The 9,526-nt window shown below is 41.6% G+C and overlaps 1 protein-coding gene across 3 annotated transcripts in view; it reads left to right on the top strand.

The window, feature by feature from the left end:
* Positions 1 to 3,904: 3,904 nt before the first annotated feature.
* PDGFRB (platelet derived growth factor receptor beta) overlaps positions 3,905 to 9,526 on the top strand; it is a 179,243-nt gene continuing 173,621 nt past the window's right edge. For all 3 annotated transcript variants that reach the window (XR_006387876.1, XM_044281126.1, XM_044281127.1), the window contains exon 1: positions 3,905 to 4,376. The gene's annotated coding sequence lies outside the window, so the exon portion shown is untranslated. The remainder of the gene's footprint in view (positions 4,377 to 9,526) is intronic.

The following is a 9,526-nucleotide window of genomic DNA, read 5'->3' as shown; positions in this document are numbered from 1 at the left end:
GAAATTGTATCTCTATTTTCCATTATATCTTGTGCAACACCTAAAGGGTTAACAAAGTTTTTAAAATCAGTTTTGAATACCTTGAGGGGTGTAGTTTCTTAGATGGGGTCACTTTTATGGAGTTTCTACTCTAGGGGTGCATCAGGGGGGCTTCAAATGGGACATGGTGTCAAAAAACCGGTCCAGCAAAATCTGCCTTCCAAAAACCGTATGGCATTCCTTTCCTTCTGCGCCCTGCCGTGTGCCCGTACAGCAGTTTACGACTACATATGGGGTGTTTCTGTAAACTACAGAATTAGGGCCATAAATAATGAGTTTTGTTTGGCTGCTAACCCTTGCTTTGTTACTTGAAAAAATATATTAAAATGGAAAATCTGCCAAAAAAGTGAAATTTTGAAATTGTATCTCTATTTTCCATTATATCTTGTGCAACACCTAAAGGGTTAACAAAGTTTTTAAAATCAGTTTTGAATACCTTGAGGGGTGTAGTTTCTTAGATGGGGTCACTTTTATGGAGTTTCTACTCTAGGGGTGCATCAGGGGGCTTCAAATGGGACATGGTGTCAAAAAACCAGTCCAGCAAAATTTGGCTTCCAAAAACCAAACGGCACACCTTTCACTCTACGCTCTGCTGTGTGGCCGTACAGTAGTTTACGGCCACATATGGGGTGTTTCTGTAAACGGCAGAGTCAGGGCAATAAAGATACAGTCTTGTTTGGCTGTTAACCCTTGCTTTGTTAGTGGAAAAAAAGGGTTAAAATGGAAAATTAGGCAAAAAAATGAAATTCTCAAATTTCATCCCCATTTGCCAATAACTCTTGTGCAACACCTAAAGGGTTAACAAAGTTTGTAAAATCAGTTTTGAACACCTTGAGGGGTGTAGTTTATAGAATGGGGTCATTTTTGGGTGGTTTCTATTATATAAGCCTCGCAAAGTGACTTCAGAGCTGTAGTGGTCCCTAAAAATTGGGTTTTTGTAAATTTCTGAAAAATTTCAATATTTGCTTCTAAAGTTCTAAACCTTGTAACATCCCCAAAAAATAAAATATCATTCCCAAAACAATTCCAACCTGAAGTAGACATATGGGGAATGTAAAGTCATCACAATTTTTGGGGGTATTACTATGTATTACAGAAGTAGAGAAACTGAAACTTTGAAATTTGCTAATTTTTCCAAATTTTTTGTAAATTAGGTATTTTTTTATGCAAAAAAAATTATTTTTTTGACTTCATTTTACCAGTGTCACGAAGTACAATATGTGACGAAAAAACAATCTCAGAATGGCCTGGATAAGTCAAAGTGTTTTAAAGTTATGAGCACTTAAAGGGACACTGGTCAGATTTGCAAAAAATGGCCAAGTCCTTAAGGTGAAATAGGGCTGAGTCCTTAAGGGGTTAAGTTATGCATATGCCATATTCAGCAGCGCTTTACAGACAGTAGCATCAAGCTGTCCCTAATGGGGCTCACAATCTAATATCCCTATCACGGTTGGGACACTGACATAATGCTGTCAGTGTTATACAGTACATTCCAGCATCATTCCTGTTACATAGCATCATAAATCAATATAAAGCTATGTGACCCCAGCAGTGCTGGAAGTTCAGGACGGGTTCTATGCTGCGAGTCCATAGCGTGACACTCGCTCGTCTAAAAGGGGCCTTAGAGAAATAGGTCCCATCCTAACTCCTGCACTTTTGTCTTTGTCACTAAGGTGCAAATGCATGATTGCTATCTTCATTATAGTTTGTGAAAGTAGAAAAAGCGCTGTTTTAGCAACTCACATGAACTGCAAGAGAGAGAGAGAGAGAGAGAGAGAGAGAGTGCTGCATGCATTATCTTTTACTTTCTTAGTGTGAATGGTGGAGAACAGGTCCCTCATTCACCTAATACGTGGGAGAGTCCTGGAGGTGGAAATTACATCTATCAGATATTTATGGCCTATATTTCCATTATGAAATAAATTTTTCAGACGGTAATGCCCATTTAAGCTTTATTGCAGCCTGTGGGTTTGGTTCAATCTGACAATGTGGCACTCAGACCAGAAAAAGTTGTGCATTCTTGCTCTAATGGCTCCCGTTTTGGAAAGAGAGAAAAAATTGTATTCCCTAATGGGTAGAATACTACTACATGCCAGTGGTCTCTCTGTGGCCTGGTAAACAATACTACCTGCAATATTGAAGAACTTCCCCAACCTCACATTACACCTAATCTAATAAACTACCTATATAAACTTTGTTATGAACACCAGCATGTGCCAGAGCAAGAGACCCCATCCTGACCCCAGCACACTTACATTTCTCCCTTAGATTGTCTATTTCTGCAACTGACCTTGACTTCTGACTTTGTTTCTAAACCACTGCCTGTGATCCTGACCAAAAAGGAGAATTGTCCATTGATTAGCCCAATTGGAGAGCAGCTACAAAGAACATCTCTCCCATTGGAGAACTTGACGAGTCCATATAGCACATGAACAGTCTGTTGGTTTGAGTAGGCCTTGTGTAATACAGGGAAATAAAACACTTTCTTACTTGCATGTTACAGGTGTTTATTTTTTTATTTTTATCCTGACTCAGATATTAAATAAGCCAGCACCTCATCTGCAGACAACTGTTTCGGGGTGATTGCCTCTCATCAGTGCAGAGCAGAGGGTACTGGCTTATTTAATATCTGAGTCATATTTAAAGAGGACCTTTCACCGATCCTGACATTGTGAACTAAGTATACAGACATGGAGAGCGGCGCCCGGGGATCTCACTGCACTTACTATTATCCCTGGGCACCGCTCCGTTTTCCCGCTATGCCCTCCGGTATCTTCGGTCACTAAGTTATAGTAGGCGGAGTCTGTCCTTGTTCTGCTGTAGCGCTGGCCAATCGCATCGCAGAGATAACAGCCTGGGAGACAATAACCTCCCAGGCTGTGAGCTCTGCGCTGCGATTGGCCAGCACTACAGCAGAACAAGGGCAGACTCCGCCTACCATAACTTAGTGACTGAAGTCTCAGCCTACTATAACTTAGTGGCCGGAGATACCGGAGGGAATAGCGGGAGAACGGAGCGGCGCCCAGGGATAATAGTAAGTGCAGTGAGATCCCCAGGCGCCGCTCTCCATGTCTGTATACTTAGTTCACAATGTCAGGATTGGTGAAAGGTCCTCTTTAAAGGGTCAAACATTGACTTATAGGATAGCTGCCTTACATCTGGTGGCATTAGAGGAAGAGCTTGTTAGGAGCTCATTTGCATCCCTTTCTTCCCAGAATTCCAGAGGAGCATGTATGGCCTATAAGTCACCTGACACTGACTAAGGTGCTCTCTCTCCCCAAGGAGAGATAATACCCCCCCAAATCCTGACTTAGGCCTCTCACAGAGATTAAGCCAGTACACTCAGCTCTGCACTGATGAGAGGCGATCACCCCGAAACAGCTGTCTGCAGATGAAGTACTGGCCTAATTATTATCCAAGTCATGTGTCAAGCCCAAACATTGACTTATAGGTTAGCTGCCTTACATCTGGTGGCATTAGAGGCAGAGCTTGTTAGGAGCTCATTTGCATCCCTTACTTTCCAGAGTTCCAGAGGAGCATGTATGGCCTATAAAACTACTCATGCAGATATAGTATCCCCTGACAGCTTATTTTTGGGTATGCCTTACGCTCAAAAGTTGAGAACCTCTTTAAGGAATTCTAAATAATAGTGATGGTGATTTCATATTCTGATGCCGTCACATATCAGAATTAGTACTGATGTTAATTGGAAAAGTCAGAAATAATACAAGTCCAACTTTAAAGAAATCATGAGTCAGCAGCTGGCATCATTTGTGGATTTTCTAAACATCCCCTCATATCCTCAGACCAGAAAAAAAAGACAGGGATAAATCAGGCAGAATTGAAAACAGACTCTCAGTCACCCTCACACTGAGGGGAGAGCAGAAGGAGGGGGAGGCACTTAGTTAAAAAAAAAATCAAGAAAAAGAAAAGGGGAGTAGAAGAGTCAGTCCAGCTGAGTGGAGAGACAACTTCTGACTTCTCTGTCGTTTCTTTGACTTTCCTTCTGCCTTCAAAGCCTCCGCATTTTCAGGGAAAACACTTTTGATGACTCCTTGACTCTCAAAGACTTTTACTTTGACTCTCTTAAACAAAACATACTGTAAACGTTTCTGAACTTTAAGATGCTGCTGGACTCTTAACATTGACATTAACAGCTTGGCAAAACTTATTTTTCCTTTTTTCTTTTCCGGAATCTTTCTTATTAAATCCAATGGAAAATTTAGCGAAGCATTCCAGCATTTAACTTCAGGACCTCAGAGAAAAAAAGAAAACAGGAAGGGCTATCTGAATGTCTTCTGCAGAGATTTAAAGGAGCCTGAAGATCACGCTACCAAGTAAGTGAAAGTATGTGTGTGTGGCTTTAAAAAACTCATTGGAAACTTCACTGTTTGTGAGAATGGATGGATGGAGTTGACAGCAGTTTTCTCCTACCAGAATGAAAATGAAAATGAAATGGAAAGTGGATTGTATGAGTAGAAATAATAAATAAAAAACGCCTGGGAAGATAGAACACCATAACTGTTTGCAATAGACTTAAAACATATCTCCCAATAGATGGGGTGGGGTGTATTATTTATCTATGTAACACATACGAATGAAGCCTCTCCAAAGCATCACCTCTTTGAGAAGACAATTCCCTTATCCAGACCAGATTTCCTGTGACAGTTCTTCAGTCCCACCATACTAGTCATCTTCTTTGAGAAGATCCCCTTAGGAGACCACTTTTCAATGTTGATAGGTCGTCTCAAAGATGTTTCACTGTATATGTTTATATCAATCATATATCATATCCATATAAGCAGCTGTATGGATGCACCTAAGCAAATAAGCAATCATCTCTGAAGCAAGTGGCAGTCTGGATCTCAACATAAAACTGGCATTCATCAATCTGTCTAATACAGGGTGACATTTATTTACGACCCCTTTAAATCCTACTAAACGTTGCATTCCTCAGGCTGTGAAGTAACGCAAGCAGGAATGGCCACGCTCCAGGTTAATGTCGCAGATTGTTTGAAAACTTCAATTTGTCCTTAAAGACACGTTATAGCGTTTCACAAGTTTTTGGCAATAGTTGCTGTGTTTGTATAAAGAAATGCCTGAATGTCTGAGGAAGCAAGGCGATATCCCACTAGGGTAGAGAATGCAGCGCGGAGGTTTCTAACACTCAGTGAAGATGAAAGTGGAAACAGTCAGCAATTTGAGAAGATAGTTGTCCTGATTGGTAAAGATGATTATATGAATTCAGCTGTGATTGGTCAGATGCACCTTGTTAGTAAACAATCAGATGTTTACTGCCTATGTTGTGCCAAATTGATGATGATGATGATGACGACAATGATGACTTTTATTGACCATCTCTCTGAAAATGCCGAATGAATTGAAACCCCTCTATATGAGCAGCTTTTCACCCAGAGTGTCTAGTCTCCTCTGTGGGGCTTTAGCCTGATCACGCCTAATTGTTGATTAGTCGTCTATTATTAAATCAATTCCTCATAATTGTCAAGATCTCTGCTTGCTGTCTTTCAATAGGAACCTTCATTGATGTAGACCTGTCCATGGTCATATGATGATGACAGGTGCATGGCAGAACTCTGATGTCTGTTATGTATTGAGGTGTGTGCGCATCACAAAAACAGTAAATATTTTGGAACGGCAACTAAACAATGACGTTCCCCACATTCAGTGACTTGAAGCAGAGATCTTGTAGAGCAGAGGAGCTGATACACATTAAAGAGTACAGCTATTTGGTGAATCAGGTTGCTCCTTCCCATGCCCTTGAGGTTACTCTTCGTTCATAGCCGACATTGATCAGATCATGACAATGGTACTGAGACTGAACAATGACCTGTACATTTGTCAGGGATTATCATCCAGTTTTTCCAGGGTCCTTAATGCACCCATGTGCAGTCCTATAGCAGGGGCAAACATAGAGGTGAGCATACACCTTAGCACAGCTTAAAGGGGTTCTCCTAGCTACAGATCGCCAGGATCGGTCATCACCCATTGCACCCCCAACCGATCAACTGTTTTGGTCTGCCGCGGTGCTGGCAACTATACAGTATACAGAATTGTAGGCAGAGAACTCTGTACACGGTGTAGTGGCCGCGTCGGGGTACTGCAACTCAGCTCCCCTTTAAAGGGCCTCTGTCAGCAGATTTTCACCCATGAAACTGGCTGACCTGTTGCATGTGCGCTTGGTAGCGGAAGGCATCTCTGTTGGTCCCATGTTCATATGTGCCCACATTGCTGAGAAGAATTATGTTTGACTATATGCAAATGAGTCTCTAGGTGCAACAGGGGCGTTTCCGTTACACCTAAAGACCCTGCTCTCTTTGCCCTCTCCACTATGATTGACAGGACCAGGCAGTGAAATGTCATCACCTTGCCCTGTCAATCAAAGTGAAGAGGGTGCGGCAGTTACAGAGAGAGCAGAGCCTCTAGGAGTAATGGCAATGCCTCCCTTGCTCCCAGAGGCTCATTTGCATATATTAAAGCATAATTTCAGCAATGTGGACACATATGAAGATGGGACCAACACAGATGCCTTCAGCTGCCAAGCGCACATGTAACAGTTCAGCAAGTTTCATGAGAAAAAATCTACTGACAGATGCCCTTTAAGTGAGTGGGAGCTGGCACCAGAAACTACACAGTGTATGGAGGAAAGCAAAGTCCACAGCCCACCTCCTTCCCTGCGCTACACTACCAATAAACCCCATGGTCTTCTTAAAGAATAGAACAGATTTATTTTTCTGTTATTAACATTCATTATTATTTCTGCTCAGTTCATGTTATTAAGTATACTAACAGCAATCTAATCATATGTGTTCCACTGAGGTGGAGTCAGGGAAAGGAGTCTTGGTGGCATCATCACTCATTAGCACATGCTGTGTGTACAATCTTGAGAACCATAGTTGATTTTAGTTATGACTAAGGACATGTTAGGTGTCCGAAACGTGTCAGTTTATTGATGTGTACTCTTTGGTTTTCATTTTTGGACATAAGGTTTCTAAGGGATTAAGCCCTTGCTGGGCATCCTTTCTTAGATTATCGTTTACAGTGTATGGCGCCTTTGCTCCATAAGCTGTTGGTTTCTGGTGCCATGGCAGCCTCAAACAGCTGACCAGTGGTGGTACCAGAGGTCAAACCACCAGCGATCTGATATCCTGAGTGCCCAGAGAACCCCTTTTAACTCCTCCTGGCACTAGTTAACAGTAACACAGTGCTTGTTTGCCTGCATCTTCTTTCAATGCTCCATGGGTTAACTTCCTGCACCCTTGTTTGGTAATTTTGTAAAATATGTGCATATGTACGCACTACCGATCAAAGTAATTGATGCATCAAAGCTGGATTGGGCCCCTTTTTAAAGGGCCCCTATTACATCCTCTATGATATGTCAGCCCTTCCATATAGAGCTGATGCGCTACTGTCAAGGCAAGTATGCCATTCCGAATTTGACAAGCTAAGTGGGGGGCATTGGGATTAATGTTTGTAGACTGATATTGCACCTTGATAAGAATGTGTGTCCCCCAGGGATCGAGTTCATCAGGGACAATTATTAAACATTTCACAAAAGTTGCAAATTATGATAGAAAACATATTTGTGCTGTAATTCTCGGCTTTTCACTTCTCTCCCATGTTTCAAAAGTGGCGAAAAAATTGGATGAGGTTTAGCGGGAGGAAGTTGGGCCTTCTGTGGCCCAACAGATTTACTTTTATAATGCCAGTCTTAGTATATCTGCTCCTATGTGTCAAGAATGGATGAACTTTGGTACCCCTAGTTTAGAAAAACTCCCCTCTAATTCCTATTGGCAATACAGCATTAGTAATGGGGTACAGGTGCTTATGAATTTCTGATACAATAATAGCCATAAAGAGCATAGGTCGGCAGGATCAACCCCGTTAAACCAGGCACAGTGCCTGGTGGGGTTGATCCTGCTGAGTGAAATGACCTCTCTCTTGTTCAAAACTGTGACTATGTTTTTGAAAAAGTCATCTGTCACTTCATATGCCAATGAGGTCCCAGTCCACCTAGGGGAGGGGGAAATGGCTAAATGGGAAAGGCGGAGGAGAAGCTGTGGTGCTGGAGGGGATAGGCACGTCCCTCGGATTTGCACTCAGTTTAGTTTTACTCAGCAGAACCAACCCTATCAGATGGTATGGTTGGTTTAGTAGGGTTGATTCTGATGATAAATGTTCTTAAATTGGTAACTTATAATTAGTATGTCATTAGTATACTATATATAAAATTGTTTGCAAAAGCTGCTTCAATGCAAGCAACAACTTTTTCATTTACGGAAATTAGTGCAGACATCACACTGGTATTTTAACTTGATAAACTTTTCAACTCTAGAAGTGCCAGTGACGCATAACATGTATCACGGCCTGGGAAAGTGGTGTAAATGCCAACCCACCCTCTGTTAATGGTAAGTCAACATTTGTTTGTGTCATTATAGGACGTTGTGTATCCTAGCGATCACTACACCTCGTGACAGCTCAAGCCTTTATTCACTGCCATGTGTCCCAAGAGAAAAGGACACCTGGAGAAGCAGCAAGTAGCTGCATGTGCGTATGAAGTGACTGTCACAGTCAATGGGGATTTCCATCTATGGCCTATTGCACACGACCGTGTGGCTTTTTCAGTGTTTTGAAGTCCGCAAAAAATATGGATGACATCCGTGTGCATTCCTTTTTTTGTGGAACGGAACAGCTGGCCCCTAATAAAACAGTACTATCCTTGTCCGTTATGCAGACAATAATAGGATATCTTCTATCTTTGAACAGAACGCAAAAAAGTAAATACGGAACAGGATGCATACGGAGTACATTCCGTTTTTTTGTGGACCCATTGAAATGAATGGTTCCGTATATGGAATGCAAAAAAAGGAACGTAAATGGAAAAAAAAATGTTCATATGCATGAGGCCTAATCGGTACAATTAGCTGATTTCTTGTAAATCAGAAGTGAAGGTAGCTGCCAATTTTCTCCCTTTACACTCCTCAATATTGAAACTGGAAAAGTTGTGGAACTATTGAAATCACAGTATCGATAGACAAGGTAATGATGTGCAAATAATAAAAAAATGAAAACAAAATATTTAAAACATCTCAATATTTTCAGTATTGAGAATGAACATCACACAATGCAATTGGGCATGCAAATCATCAAGATTCTCTGCCAGTGAATCCCTTTGCAATTGCCAACCAACGTAATTTCAGATGTGCTCAATGGAAGACAAGTCTGAAGACACTGTAGGCATGGTAGAACATTTAGGCCGTGCAGGATGCCCGCAGTACCATGAGCAACATGCGGCTTGCTATTGTTCTGTTGAATAATGGCTCCTAGGTCACTTTGGAAAAATAACCATGCCACTGGTTATGCTGAGCTGTTAGTGTACCTAAAATGAAGACTAGAGGGGTTTAACTACTGTACATTATGCCACCCAGCACCATAACTCCAAAAGAAGAACCAGTGTGATGTTCCCTTG

Source organism: Bufo gargarizans, chromosome 2 (genome assembly GCF_014858855.1).
Source record: "Bufo gargarizans isolate SCDJY-AF-19 chromosome 2, ASM1485885v1, whole genome shotgun sequence".
Classification (NCBI taxonomy): Eukaryota; Metazoa; Chordata; class Amphibia; order Anura; family Bufonidae; genus Bufo; species Bufo gargarizans.
This window is presented reverse-complemented; position numbering and strand designations above follow the sequence as displayed.